We start from the raw sequence: 14,528 nt of genomic DNA, 5'->3' as shown, positions 1-14,528 counted from the left end.
TAAATACTATGGAATAAGAGTTTTAGATGAATTTTTATGAACCACAAGTTTAAAGGTATTAAAGTTGAGAGATATTGTTGTCATACAAGTAAACCATAGAAGCTGGGAAAGAAGAACTGACTTATCAGAAGATTGTAGGGCCTTTGATGGATTGAAAGATTCCTTAAAAACTATGGCTGAGAAGGGGACATCAAATCGTTTGGCAAAGTGCAAGAAGACATTAAAGGTCACGTCCAAGAATTATACCGTACAAGATTTATTAGAAAAAACATCGTCAATTTTGTTGGGCGAAATTGCCTCGTGGCCACTTAAACTTGCTCTCATTTGTAAAGCTGATACACAAACTTATATCGTTCCCATTTGAACACTCAAACTCATGTATTTGATAACTAATAAACATATTTGACAATTGACCATACACATATAGCAGTGACAAAGTTGATATGGACAAAGTGTATGCAAGTCACGTAAATTATGTGAGTGACCACAATAATTTTGATTTAAAAAGTCTAAATCAAAAGGAAAAATATTATAAATAAAAAAGAAAGAACTTATTCCCTTCACCCCTTTCTATTTCTTTTCCCCTTTCGCCATTGTCGTATGGCCCCACCTCCTCCTTCTTTTCTTTCTTCCCCACTCCAATATTTCCCCGCCTCCTCATCTTTTTGTTCCAAACCCGGGCAACACGGGTGGAAAACAAAGAAAAGCAATGAATTTTGTCAATTCTTTCTCTTACATTAACTCCAACTCTCCTTTTTGTATTCATCTTAGACTGGAAGACAAATAGAGAAAAGAGAAAGACCATCGGAAAATTGTCGAGTTTTGGGTGAAAAATTCTACTCACGGAGTCTGACTTCTTCTCTCTTTCTGATTTAACTATTAATGTCCTTCTTTGACATAGTCTCGCCGGCTCTCTTGTTGCCTTGACGAAATTTTAGCAGGTACCCGACTTTGATTTGGGTATAAATTTTATAAGTTTTATTAGCAGTGTAAGATGTAATGGATTTTATAGAAGTTCATGGCTGATTGAGGCATGTGGTCAGGTGATGGCTGGGATTTCTTCCCCAACGATGGCGCTAAAAAGTGTAGAAATAGCGAAAGAAGTAAAATAATAAAGAAATTTCGATAAATTAGTCTTAAAAAAAATGGGACACACATATGACACATGTAAAATAATAAATGGTCTTAGCATTTGAGGTGTTCTTCTTGTCAGGCACTAGAGCTACACACTCTGACGAAGTATAACGACCCGACCGGTCGTTTTGAGCTCTAACGCATCGTTTGGCGGTTTGAGGCCTTGAGTAGCTTCACTTCATGTTCTATGACTTGTACGCATGGTCAGAATTGAATTTTGGGAAGTTCGGAGTTGATTCAGATGGAAAATTCTCAATTCGAAAGCTTTAAGTTGAAAGAGTTGACCAAAGTTTGACTTTTGAGTAAACGACCTCGAAATCGGTATTTAAAAATTTCAATAGGCTCGTATGATGATTTCGGACTTGGGCGTATGTTCGAGTTGAGTATTGGGTAGTCCGGGAGCATTTCGACGCTTATTGTGGAAAGTTGGCAATTCGAAGGTTTTAGAATTTCCTAAGTTTGGTTTGAAGTGGACTTTGGTGTTATCGATATCCGTTTGGGGTTCTAAGCCTTGGAATAGGTTCATATCATGATTTATGACTTGTACATAATGTTTGGCGTTATTCCGGAATATTTAAGTGTAATTCGGACGCGTTCGTCGAAGTTTGAATGTTTGAAAGTTAAAAGGAGGATTTGATCATCGATTCATGGTTTTGATTTTGTTTGATGTAATTTGAGGCCTTGAATAGTACGTGTTATGTTTTGGGACTGGTTTGTATAATTGGACAGTGTCCCGGGGGCCTCGGGTGTGTTTCAGATGTGTTTGGGTTGTATCACGCTCTTATTTGATGTTTCAACGTCGTTTCTTTGGACATAGAAGATACCATATTGAGAAAACGATATTTGATTTATGATTAGATTGAACCATTAGATTCATATCGTAATTATGGAGCCATAGAAATAAGAATCATCGAATTCCGATGTCGTATGAGAGAGATATGCCCATTTCCGTATAGGACAAATTGCTGGTTTCTGGTGCGAAGCTTTGTTCTTTGCGAACGCGAGAGAGGTTCCGTGAACGCAAAGAAGGATTTTTGGATTGACCGATCAATGCAAAAGATTGCTCTTCGCAAACGCGAAGGTCTCCCGCGAAGGTGATGAAGAAAAATCATCTGGACAGTATTTTAAACCGAGAATTTTAGTATTTTGGGCATATCTTGAGTTCTAGAGCTCCTTTTGAGGTGATTTTTGTAGAGTTGTTCTCATCTCAACATGGGAATAAATATATGAACTTTATTTTGATGTTTCTCCATGATTATTTCCTTTGGTTATTATTTTTATCCGTATTTGGATTGTAGAAATTGGGATTTTGAGCCCCAAAGTTGAGAAATGGTAAATCCTTGATTTGAGAGTCAATTCATGGATGAAATTGGATGATTTTCGGAATAAAAACTATATAAGTTATGGGTAATAATTATTTTCGATAATTTTTGAAACCTAGACGCGTAAGCTCGGGGGTTGACTTTGTTGACTTTTTTTGAGGAGTTGGGAATTTATTTTTAATTGTTAAATTACGAGTATTGGAGTATATTTTGATTGGTTTGCACGTTGTTTGATTAGTTTCCGATCGTTTGGCATTAGTTTGAGGTGTTAGAAAGGCGTTGAAGTCGGCTATCGAATTTAAGAGCATTCGATCCTTGGCAGTCCATACATTATGATGGGATCAGGCCGTTCGCCGTGACATTTCTATAAAACACTCTTGTGGATCGGGCCGTTCGCCTCAGCAGCGTCGTGCATAATATTTGACAAGAAACCAACATATCCGTGTGTTTTTCCTGATTTGAGTTGTGACGACCTATCTAGTGAGGTCCATTTTATATATACTCCGGTTGAGGAGGTAACTGCTAGTTGAGAGCTTGAGTTTACCGTTTAGAGGAAGATTGTACCCCGTATTTATATTGGTTTATACCGTTTATTTACTCTTTCTCATACTTGTTTACTTCTTACCATACATGATTTATTGGACCACTAGTAAGTGCGGATGTCGACCCCTCATCACTACTTCTTCGGGGTTAGGCTAGATACTTACTGGGTACGCGTTGATTTACGTACTCATACTATACTTTTGCACTTATTGTGCAAGTTTATATTTCTGTTGGTCTTTTGGGCGCAAAGGCGCATCTATTATGTGGACTTTAAGGTGAGCTGAATTCTATATTACGATCCACAACATACAGAGTCTCCATCAATGTTATTTATATTCTCCTGTCTAACTTGTATTCCAGACAGATGTTGTATTTTATTATTCCCTAGTTGAAGCTCATGGACTTGTGATACCGGATTTTGGGGGTTTCTAATGGATGTTTAGTATGGTAGTTCACGTAATTATTATCATTTCACCTTGTAAATTCTATTTTATATTATTTAATTAATGAAAAGTAGGATTTCAAAAGTAATAAAAATGAGTAATTAAGTTGATCAATCACAGTTGGCTTGAATAACGGCTGTGTTAGGCTCCATCACGACTTATAGTGGATTTTGGGTTGTGATAGCTTGGTATCAGAGCTCTAGGTTCACTTGGGTCTCACGAGTCATGAGCAAGTCTAGTAGAGTCTTGCGGATCGGTACGGAGACGTCTGTACTTATCTTCAAGAGGCTATAGGGCTGTTAGGAGCACTTCCTTTCTTGATTCCTCATTGTATGATTTGATTCCTTTGAGGCTTATGCATTTATTCCCTTCATACTCAATCTTATGCAATGTGAAGCGCTTGTTATCAATTGGGCATCAAGGAGTTGTAGTGGTACTGCAAATGCGGTGCAAGATGTTTTTCGTTGCATATTCTGGAAGGTTATTATCGTTGCCTTGCAGAAGGATGTTCTGTCATTTCAGCTCAGTATCTGTATTTCCTATGGTTTGAGGCTATGCACATATTGCTATGATGTTCATGCATTATTATCGTACAATGTTGGTGTAATGGTAGGGTGCTTGTTTATGTGTCAAGGCAGTGAATGACTCGAAAAGAGAATTTCTCAGTGCATGGTTTAAACGTTCCATATTTAATTCCAACGGAGGAAAGGCAGTCGGACTATGGATGTTCAAGCTTTGGTTGATGGAGTAATAAGACTTTGATATTTTCGAGCATGGTGGAATTTTCATTTGTGATATGGTGTCGTCGTCTGTGTTTGAACGCATAAGGTTTACCGGTGTTATGGTCTTCTTTGATTTGCCTTTGGGGCAGGGTGTTGTGAAATGGTTCTTGAGAAGCGATTGTCAGAGATGGCGGTATGTAGCGGCTTCAGAATCGAATCGGTGTTTCTAATGCTAATGGATCGAGAAAGATGATTTGTGAGGAGGCTTAGAGTTGGTAGCAATTTATTAGTTCAGCTGCTACAGAGATGGATGTTGACTTAAGGCAGTATTGGGGTAGTGAAGGACGAGGAAGGACATGGTGGGAGGTGTCTCACGGTGATTGAATTGCTAGCAGGTCAAGTATGAACATCAGAGGTCGAGAAGTTGCTTAAGGAGATGGGTTAACCGAAGTGGGAGTGGCAGAGTAGCATATAGATACTGTGGTAGGATAGCCACGTGCCTTGAGCAAGTTTAGGGCAATTTGGGAATCGTGGTGGAAGGTGATTTGGTCTAAGGATTTTTTTGGGATGGTGGCTACTATCGTGCCCCCTTTTTCCCCTTTCGCGAAGAGGAGTCCGGGTTTTGACATTCATGGGGTGTGATGACTCATTTCCTTTTGGGAATTGGGTGTTTGAAGAGTCGCCACCTAACAGGTTTTAAGGTGCGTTAGGGCACCTATAAGGTTCAACTACAGCTATGTTTGATAACCAGAGATAGGGTAAGGGCTTGAAATTATCCTAAGAGGAAGGTGTTAGGCACCCCTCAGGATCCACTAGTGTGGTTCCCGACCAGACAGTTTTTTGTGAATTTGTGCAATTATCAAATAAACAAGTAAGACTCAAATAAGAGGGGATTTAAGTTTAAATGCACAAGTGTTTGGAAACAATTATTAAAAGGCTAGATTTTGAAAGAGTTATAATCTAAGCGTACTTAAAAAAATAAAAGGTGTGTCCTAGGTTTGTTTGTAATATGGATCACATCAATGCAATACCCGGTATGACACTCCTCAAAAGAGGGGATACACGTGGTATTAGCGCATCGGTCATCATATCCATATCTATCCTTTCCCGTCCCGTTAAGGTAGTTAAAGTGAGGGTTGGTCTCGACTCTTATTGCATGCTGTTATCCGTCCCTTCCTATCAGTCCCGAAGGAATTTAGGACTACTATTCCTATAAGGAGGGGGTTCTAGGAAGACCTTCAGGTTTAAAGGCAAAATACTAAGGCGCATACAAAAACATATAAGACTGCAATTAGGGGGAACATATAAGCAAGTATAAGGCTAAGTTATACCTCCACAAAGAATGCACATAGATAGCATGACTTATACACAGTTAAGGTCTGAATTTAAAGTCCTAAGCAGGGTGTTTAAGTCAGAACCAGATTCATTATATAACTCAGAAAAGAAGTCTGAATCAGGCCTACCTGCTGGTTGTAGCAGTTGATAATTAAACAAAGACAGTTATAGTTTTATTTTGGTTATTACCTAGGGCTTGCGTATGCATATAACAATGCAGTAGTTGTTCCGAATTATTAAGACAGTTTTTATTACCTAAAAACATGCTGTTCTAGGTGTTCAGCACATAGAATTATTGCCACTTGATTGTAAAAGCTGAGTAAAATTATTTTATTCCTTTTTGAGCATTCATAGTTAGCCTAGGCATGCTTAAGCAAATATAAATGAAATCCTAAAGACATGGTATCTAATGTACAGAGATGCAGAATGATGCAGAATCTAAGCAGGATTTCTATATGCACGAATATTGCAACGTTTAAACATGATATCCAGAATATGCAGAAATGATATGTTTGTTAGCGTTGTTTAGCCTAAAACAGGATCTCTAAGTGTGTATGGCAGTAGGAAAATGATCGCAGAAACTCCGGTTATTAATATAATTAACGCAGGATTTTATAAATGATATGATAATGAAATGGACATGCTGAAAACAGTAAGCGTAAATCCTAGGGAACATGATCTCTAATGCATGAAATGAGTCCTAAGCATGGTTTCTATTGCGCAAGTAGGAAGATAAACCTAATAACATGTTTTCTACCCTTTTTTATAGTGTATAGTCACCCCTTCCCTTTTCACTGTTCATCCCTAGAGTTGTTTACAAATTATTACAGACCATGTGATTAAATTACATAAGAAAAAATGCACAAAATAAGAAGTTACAACTATAGGAAGCTTGATCCTGACTTCCTCTCTGAGTTATGTAATAAACCACTTCAATGCCAATATTGTTCCAAAGCCTTTTTCATAACTGGGTGTGTCAGAGTTTCCTAAGAACCTCAAGGGATTCTGGGCAGTGCTCACACCAGATTACATAACCAAGAGAGTTAGTGTAGTGTGGAAGGGCCATCTCTTATGTGTCCAGGTTCAGAGGGAGCTCAAGGGTCCCAAAGCAAGGCTCACACAAGAGGGGCAGAACCTAATGATCTAAGAGTGCATGTAAGAGTGTTGGACATAGACTCAAAGGAGTTGAGTTGGAAAATAGTTTTAGAAACAACATGCTTGAAGTGAGTTTGGCAAAACAATAGAAGAATTTCCTAATAAAATAGTTTTTGAAAAGGGAAAGGGGGTAGGAGCAACAACACACACAGAACCCAGTTTAGAGAGAATTACATGCTTCAGCAGTTACAAACATGGGAGTAGGGGTTGGGGACATAGAGGACCCAAATCAGAAACACACAATTAGTCATGAATTAGGTACATTATAGACATGCTAGTTGAAGGACATAAACAGGAACAAGTAAATATGCTGATCATATTTTAACAGGGAAGAGCAGAATTTTAAGCATGCTGGGTAAAGCAATAAACAAACAGTACAACTCAACAACACGAGTCATTAAGTTAGTGCAGAAAGAGACAGTGATCGACAACAAGGGAACACATAGGTGTTGAGTTTTAGAATTTAAATTAAGAACATACTAGTTGAAGGAGCAAAGTGCAGAAAAGTAAAGCAATCAGAGTTCCAAAGTCTAGCCTTGGCTTTCAGCCGGCTAAACAAGGCTGTAACACAAGTAGTAGAGAAAAAAAGAGAGTTTGAATGTGTAAGTGTGTGTTTTTAAACTCAGTTGTTCGTCTTTAGATAAGAGAGGGTAGGGTATTTATAGTTTTGAAAACGAGTAGAAAATAAGGTAACAAGTAAAGTTTTAAACAAACACGGAAATAATCACAAACAGAATCAATTAATACAAGTACTTTCCTTTAATCAAGGAATTACTGTTCAAACGGATACTGACAGGAATAATTAAGGAAAGAAAACCAATTTGAGAAAGATTGATTTCTGACCATATAGGGGATATTAAAAGTATAGAGTAAATAATTAAGTCTAAGTACAAAATATACTTAATTGGGGAAAGGATTCGGCAGGGGTACAACATCACAGCAAATAAAGGAAATGAATCAATCAACTCAAACAAACGGGTAGAATTAGGGGTTTATAAGAAAACCTTTGCAATCAGTCGTAACTTGAGGAAATCAAGATCAATCAAGAAAAAATCATGATTCTGCACTTTGCCATATAAATAGAGAAGAATGAACAAGAGTATCAGACATGCAAGGCCAACCATATTGACAAAAGAAGCAACACAAACATACAGTAGTAGCAGAAGTAGGCTAGGACTCAGTAGTAAAAAAACCTACTCGAAGCATGGTAGTTAACAAAGTCAAGTAGTCACATAAAACCAGAGTGAAAAACCAAACCAACAGGTAAGAAGGTCAGAACCAAGTAAAGAACCCTTTAAACTCAAAGTAATGAGTGAGGAAAACCTTTTAAGAAATTAGGGTTTTAACAATAGTCGAGTTTAAAATGGTAAGAACTCTGGATCAGTCAACAAAGAGGAGGATCCAAACATAAAGAACTTAATCGAAACAAGTATACTTACAAACAAAGACAACTTTAGAGCCCGGATAAAACCAAAAATACCTAGGGTTTTAAAACGATGAACCAGGTAGAAGAAAAACATGAACAAATCGTTTAAACATAGTAAAATCATAAAATAACTCTGAAAATCGGAGAAGAGATCTTTTAAAAGAGGTTGAGAAACCCTAATCGTTGAAGACGAAGAGTCGTTTTTTGAAAAAATCGGAAAACCTTTAAAGAAAACACTTGAGAGGTTCATAACATACACAGACCTAAGAAAGATCTGAAAGAAAATTGGAAAGCCTTTGAAGTTAGGGTTTCGGAGAACCCAGAAAGATGAGAAAGACTTCGAAAAGTTACCGATCTAGCCGGAAAAGTCAAGGATCTGACTCGAACAGTCATGGATGGCCGGAAAGAGGCCATGGATAGGAGTTGAGCAAGGACTGGATCAGATCTCTTTGAGATCTGTCCATGAAATCACACAAGCAGGCCACCAGGGGATGTAAGAGACAAGTACACGTCTCAAACAACCATAGGAGTCTATGGATTGGGTGGGGGTTGAAGGGAATTAAGGTGGATTTGGGTGGCGGCGGCTAGGGTTTGAGTGAAGTTGCAGAGAGAATTGGGGAGGAAGGGGATTCAAGGGTGGCGGGTTGGTGAGAATGATTTAGGTTAGGGTGGTCGTTTGGGTTAAAAAAAGGTAAGGGTGAACGGTGGCCGTTGATCTGAATGATCAACGACCTAGATGAAATGGGGTAGGTAGGGATCCGGGTTTGGGTAGGGTTCAAAATGGTTAGGGTTGGGTTAAAATTAAAATTGGGCTGGGGGAATCGGGGTCCAATTTTGGCTAGAATTGAAATACGAAAGGGGCTGTTATTTAAATAGCCAGTTTTCACCTTTTTAATTTATAAAAATAGTAAATAGTTTCTTAAAACTAAATTGAAAGGGCTAAAATAATTTATAACACATAATTAACAATTTAAAAATACCAGACCCAAATTTATGAATATAAAACCTAATTAAACCTTAAAAGGGCTAATATTGCAATTATGTGCAATTTAGCTTTAAAAATAATAAATGAAATTGTAAAAAATATGTAAAAATTAATTTAATCATATTTTGGCATAATTATAAAAATCCAATAGATGAATTATCAAAAATGATAATTTTGGAAATAATTATTGGGATTTTATGGATAAAAAGGGAGAAAATAAATCGATTTAAACCTTTAAAAATTATGGAAAACTAATAAAACACTTGGTCATGCTTATATATGCATATATATGCTATTTTGAAGTTATTTTGCATATTAAAAATATATAGAGAAAAATTGGGTATCAACAGCTGCCCCTCTTTACTCGGGAAGGATGAAAGAGTTGTCGGGTAAAGATATGATGGCCAATTTTGACCGAGCGAAACGGGTTGAAGAGGTTTAGGCCGCACCCTGGCCTCTAAGCTACCTACATATCCTTGGTTTTACAGGAATCAGGCCATATGTAGTTCAGGATTCACCTGCGGAGTATTGCCGATGAAGATTTTTCAAGAACGGACGCAACATTTAGGGTCGGGTGAGTGAGCGGCTTACAGGAATGGTTAGGTTTGATATGTCTGCGGGAACTGGAGCAAGATCGCTCCCACCGGGAGGGTCGTTGCTCGCTGGTTTACCTGCAATTAGAAACAATACAAGCACATGTTGTGCATAAATTTAAACATGATACAAATTACCATCGGACCATGAATGTTGTCTTTGAACGATGAGGATGACGCCTTTAGACCATGATGTCCTGGGCTATGAAGTGTGTGATAAGGGATTCACATGCCATGAAATGATGCTCTCGGGCTATGAGGATGGTGCCTCCGAACCATGATGCCTTTGAATAATGATATGCAAAATATTGAAAGAGATCCTCAGGCCATGACATGGTGTTCTCGGGCTATGAAGATGGTGCCTCCGAACGATGATGCCTTTGGATGAGTTGACAATATTTCAGCCCATGAAAGATGCAGTAGCATGATGCGGACAAGACAAAGCTTAGTCTTGCGAATTGAAGGGCAGATCTTAGCCCGTAAGAAAAGTGAAATAAATAGTGCTTGAGGTGGCGCTTAGTTTTGAAGAAAACTAGAGGCAAAGCTTAGCCTCGGAAGGCAGAATGATAGCCTTATGCAAATATACAAATGCAGAGAGAGGTAGAGCTTAACCTCGGAATGCAGAATGATAGCCTTATGCAAGAATGCAGATGGAGACAACGTTTAGTCTTAGAAGGCAGAATGGTAGCCTTATGCAAATTGGAAGGCAGAATGGTAGCCTTATGCAATGTGAATGCAGATGGAGGTAGAGCTTAACCTCGGAAGGCATAATAATAGCCTTATACAAATTGGAAGGCAGAATGGTAGCCTTATGCAAATTGAAAGGCAGAATGGTAGCCTTATGCAATGCGAATGCAGATGGAGACAATGTTTAGTCTCGGAAGGCAGAATGGTAGCCTTATGCAAGAAAATAAAATAACGAATGATAGCAGAGTTTTCTTAGCTGATAGCAGATTGCGGCATTATGATTACTGGGAGCATTGTGACTACGGAGCATTACTTGTGTGTGCAGATAACAAATGTTTGGCAAGTGCAACAGTTCGGAGAGTCTTACTCTTGAACAACGTTTGTTCCATGGGCGTATAGTATGTTTAATGATTTCGCAATCCTAGTGCCTACATCTAAAGAAAAATCATGAGTTTTGTAAGGGGAAGGGTTAGTTTGTATCCCCGCTGGCTTTGCTTGACTTGTTCGGCTTTGATCCGGTGATATCGTCTATATCATTGGGGTAGCATTGCTAAACAAAGCAGTTTCAATAATAAACATGCATGATTTTGTAAAGATATGATATAAGTGTATAATTAAAATAATTTTTAGTTGAACCGATGACTGCGACGTAGTTCAATACATTGTGACCTCTCCTGCTAACGGAATTTTGAGGGTCCTCCTCAAAATTCTACCCCAGTTTGATGGGTTGACGTTTCTGACTGTTGCTCGTGCGGCAATTGGCTGAAGTTACTTCAGAATTTTGAGAGTCCTCAAAATTCTGCCCCAGTTTCCAATTGCGGGGGAAATGAAATTTTTATTAAATTGTGACCGAACCCATAGGATTGCCTGCGTATCCCCTCTTAAGCGGGAATCAGATCAGCCGTAGTTCAATTTACATCATATAAAGGAAGCATAAAGATTACACATAGTAATGCTTGACTGCATATGAATTAATCAGCTTTGGCCAGATTTCTCCGTCCATTTCTGCAAGTATGAGGGCTCCTCTTGTTAGAACCTGATGAACCATGTATGGACCCTTCCAGTTGGGAGAGAACTTCCCTTTGGCTTCGTCTTGATGCGGAAAAATTTTCTTTAACACTAGCTGCCCCGGTGTGAACTGTCTTGGTTTGATTTTCTTGTTGAAGGCTCTAGACATTCTGTTCTGATAGAGTTGACCATGACAAATTGCATTCATTCTCTTTCCATCTATAACAGCTAGTTGCTCATAATGACTTTTCACTCTGCATCGTCGAGCTCAGCTTCTTGTATGATCCTTAGGGAAGGAATTTCTACCTTAGCGGGAATGACAACCTTTGTACCGTAAACCAACATATAAGGGGTTGCCCCAGTTGATGTGCGTACTGTGGTGCGATACCCCAATAGAGCAAATGATAACTTCTCGTGCAACTGTTTATGCTTCTCTATCATTTTCCTCAATATCTTCTTGATATTCTTATTGGCGGCTTCTATAGCTCCATTCATTTGAGGCCTGTAGGCTGTGGAATTCTTGTGTCTGATCTTGAAAGTCTCACACATAGCTTTCATCAAGTCGTTGTTGAGGTTGGAGATGTTATCAGTAATGATTGACTCCGGAATCCCGAATCGACAAACAATGCGGTCACAGACAAAGTCTGCCATGACTTTCTTAGTTACTGCTCTATAAGATGCTGCTTCGACCCATTTGGTGAAACTAGGATAAACTTGTGTCCATTGGAAGCGGCAAGCTCGATTGATCCAATAACGTCCATTCCCCAGGCAGCGAACGACCATGGTGAGCTGGTTGTGTTGAGCTCGCTCGGAGGTACCTTTATCATGTCTGCATGTATCTGACAACGGTGGAATCTCCAGACATACTGGATGCAGTCCGTTTCCATAGTCATCCAAAAGTAACCAGCCCGGAGTATCTTTTTTGCTAAGACAAAACCGTTCATATGTGGACCGCAGGTCCCAGCATGAACTTCCTCTAGTAGCCTGGATGCTTCCTTCGCGTCAACACATCTTAATAGTCCCAAATCAAGAGACCTCCTATACAAGATTCCTCCGCTGTGAAAGAAGTTGTTGGACAATCTTCAAAGTGTACATTTCTGAGTAGGATTTGCAAGATCTGGGTACTCCCCTTTTGCCAAATATTCCTTTATATCATGAAACCAAGGCTTTTCCATCTGCTTCTTCTTCAACATGGGCACAGTTAGTTGGCTGATCATGGATCTTCACTGGAATGGGATCGATGAAATTCTTGTCTGGATGCTGTATCATAGATGACAGGGTAGCCAATGCATCGGCGAACTCATTCTGGACTCTAGGAACATGCTGGAATTCCATCTTCGTGAACCTCTTTCTCAATTCCTGTACATGATGCAGATACAGGAGTATCTTGGAGTTCTTGGTTGCCCATTATTCTTGCACTTGATGTATAAGTAGGTCTAAATCTCTAATCACTAGCAACTTTGAACGTTCATGTCAATGGCCATTTTGAGTCCTAAGATGCATGCTTCATACTCAGCCATATTGTTGGTGCACGGGAACCTGAGTTTGGCAGACACCGGATAATGCTGACCGGTTTCTGATACTAGGTTTGCTCCTATTCCAACTCTTTTGAAGTTTGCCGCTCCATCGAAGAACATTCTCCAACTGTCATAGGATTCTGCGATGTCTTCTCCTATGAATGATACCTCTTCATCAGGAAAATACATTTTTAGGGGTTCGTATTCTCCATCCACGGGATTCTCAGTGAGGAGATCTGCTAGTGCCTGTCCCTTGACCACCTTCTGAGTTACATAAACAATGTTGAACTCACTCAACAAGATCTGCCACTTGGCTAGCTTGCCGGTGGGCATGGGCTTTTGAAAGATGTACTTCAAAGGATCCATCCTCGATATGAGATATGTAGTATAAGCACATAAGTAATATCTCAGCTTCTGAGCTACCCAAGTCAAAGCACAATAGGTGCATTCCAATAGAGAATACAGGGCCTCATACGGGGTAAACTTCTTACTGAGATAATAAATGGCTTGTTCCTTCCTCCCCGTTTCATCATGTTGTCCTAGAATGCAGCTGAAAGCTCAATCTAACACTGCAAGGTAGAGTAGTAAGGGTCTACTTGGCTCAGGCGGGACTAAGACTAGCGGTGTTGATAGGTACTCCTTGATTCTGTCAAAGGCCTTTTGGCAGTCATCGGTCCATTTGGTAGCGACGTCCTTCTTCAACATCTTAAAAATTGGCTCACAGATAACTGTAGATTGTGCTATGAATCGGCTGATGTAGTTGAGCCTTCCCAAGAAACTCATCACATCCTTCTTGTTCTTTGGCGGTGGTAGTTCTTGAATGGCTTTGACTTTTGATGGATCTAGTTCTATATCTCGGCGACTCACAATAAACCTAAGCAATTTCCCAGCAGGAACCCCAAATGCGTACTTTGCGGGGTTTAGTTTCAGGTTGTACCTCTACAGTCTATTGAAGAACTTCCTCAGATCTTCCATGTGGTTAGTGGCCTTCTTGGATTTGATAATAACATCATCTACATATACCTCTATCTCCTTGTGTATCATATCATGGAAAATGGTAGTCATGGCCCTCATGTAGGTGGCTCTTGCATTCTTTAAGCTGAACAACATCATCTTGTAACAGTACATTCCCCATAGTGTAATGAAAGCCGTTTTCTCAGGATCTTCTTCATCCATCCAGATATGATGATAACCAGTGAAGTAATCTACAAATGACTGCATCTCATGCTTGGTGCAATTGTCAATCAAGATGTGTATATTCGGCAAAGGGAAGTCGTCTTTCGGACTGGCCCAGTTGAGATCCCGGTAGTCGACACAGACTCTGACCTTCCCATCCTTCTTTAGCACTGGCACAATGTTGGCTAACCATGTCGGGTATTCTACAACCTTGGGAACCTTAGCTTTGACCTGTTTGGTGACTTTTTCCTTGATTTTCAGACTCATATCAGGTTTGAACTTTCTGAGCTTTTGCTTTACCGGTGGACACGTTAGATCAGTTGGCAATTTGTGAGCCACAATAGACGTACTCAGACCAGTCATGTCATCATACGACCAGGCGAATATGTCCTCATATTCCTTTAGAAATTTTGTGTATTCTTTCTTTTCTAATGGCAATAGGTGAACACTGATTCGTGTTTCCTTGATGTTTTCTGCATCTC

The sequence above is a fragment of the Nicotiana tabacum genome, chromosome 3 (genome assembly GCF_000715075.1).
Source record: "Nicotiana tabacum cultivar K326 chromosome 3, ASM71507v2, whole genome shotgun sequence".
NCBI lineage: Eukaryota > Viridiplantae > Streptophyta > Magnoliopsida > Solanales > Solanaceae > Nicotiana > Nicotiana tabacum.
This window is presented reverse-complemented; position numbering follows the sequence as displayed.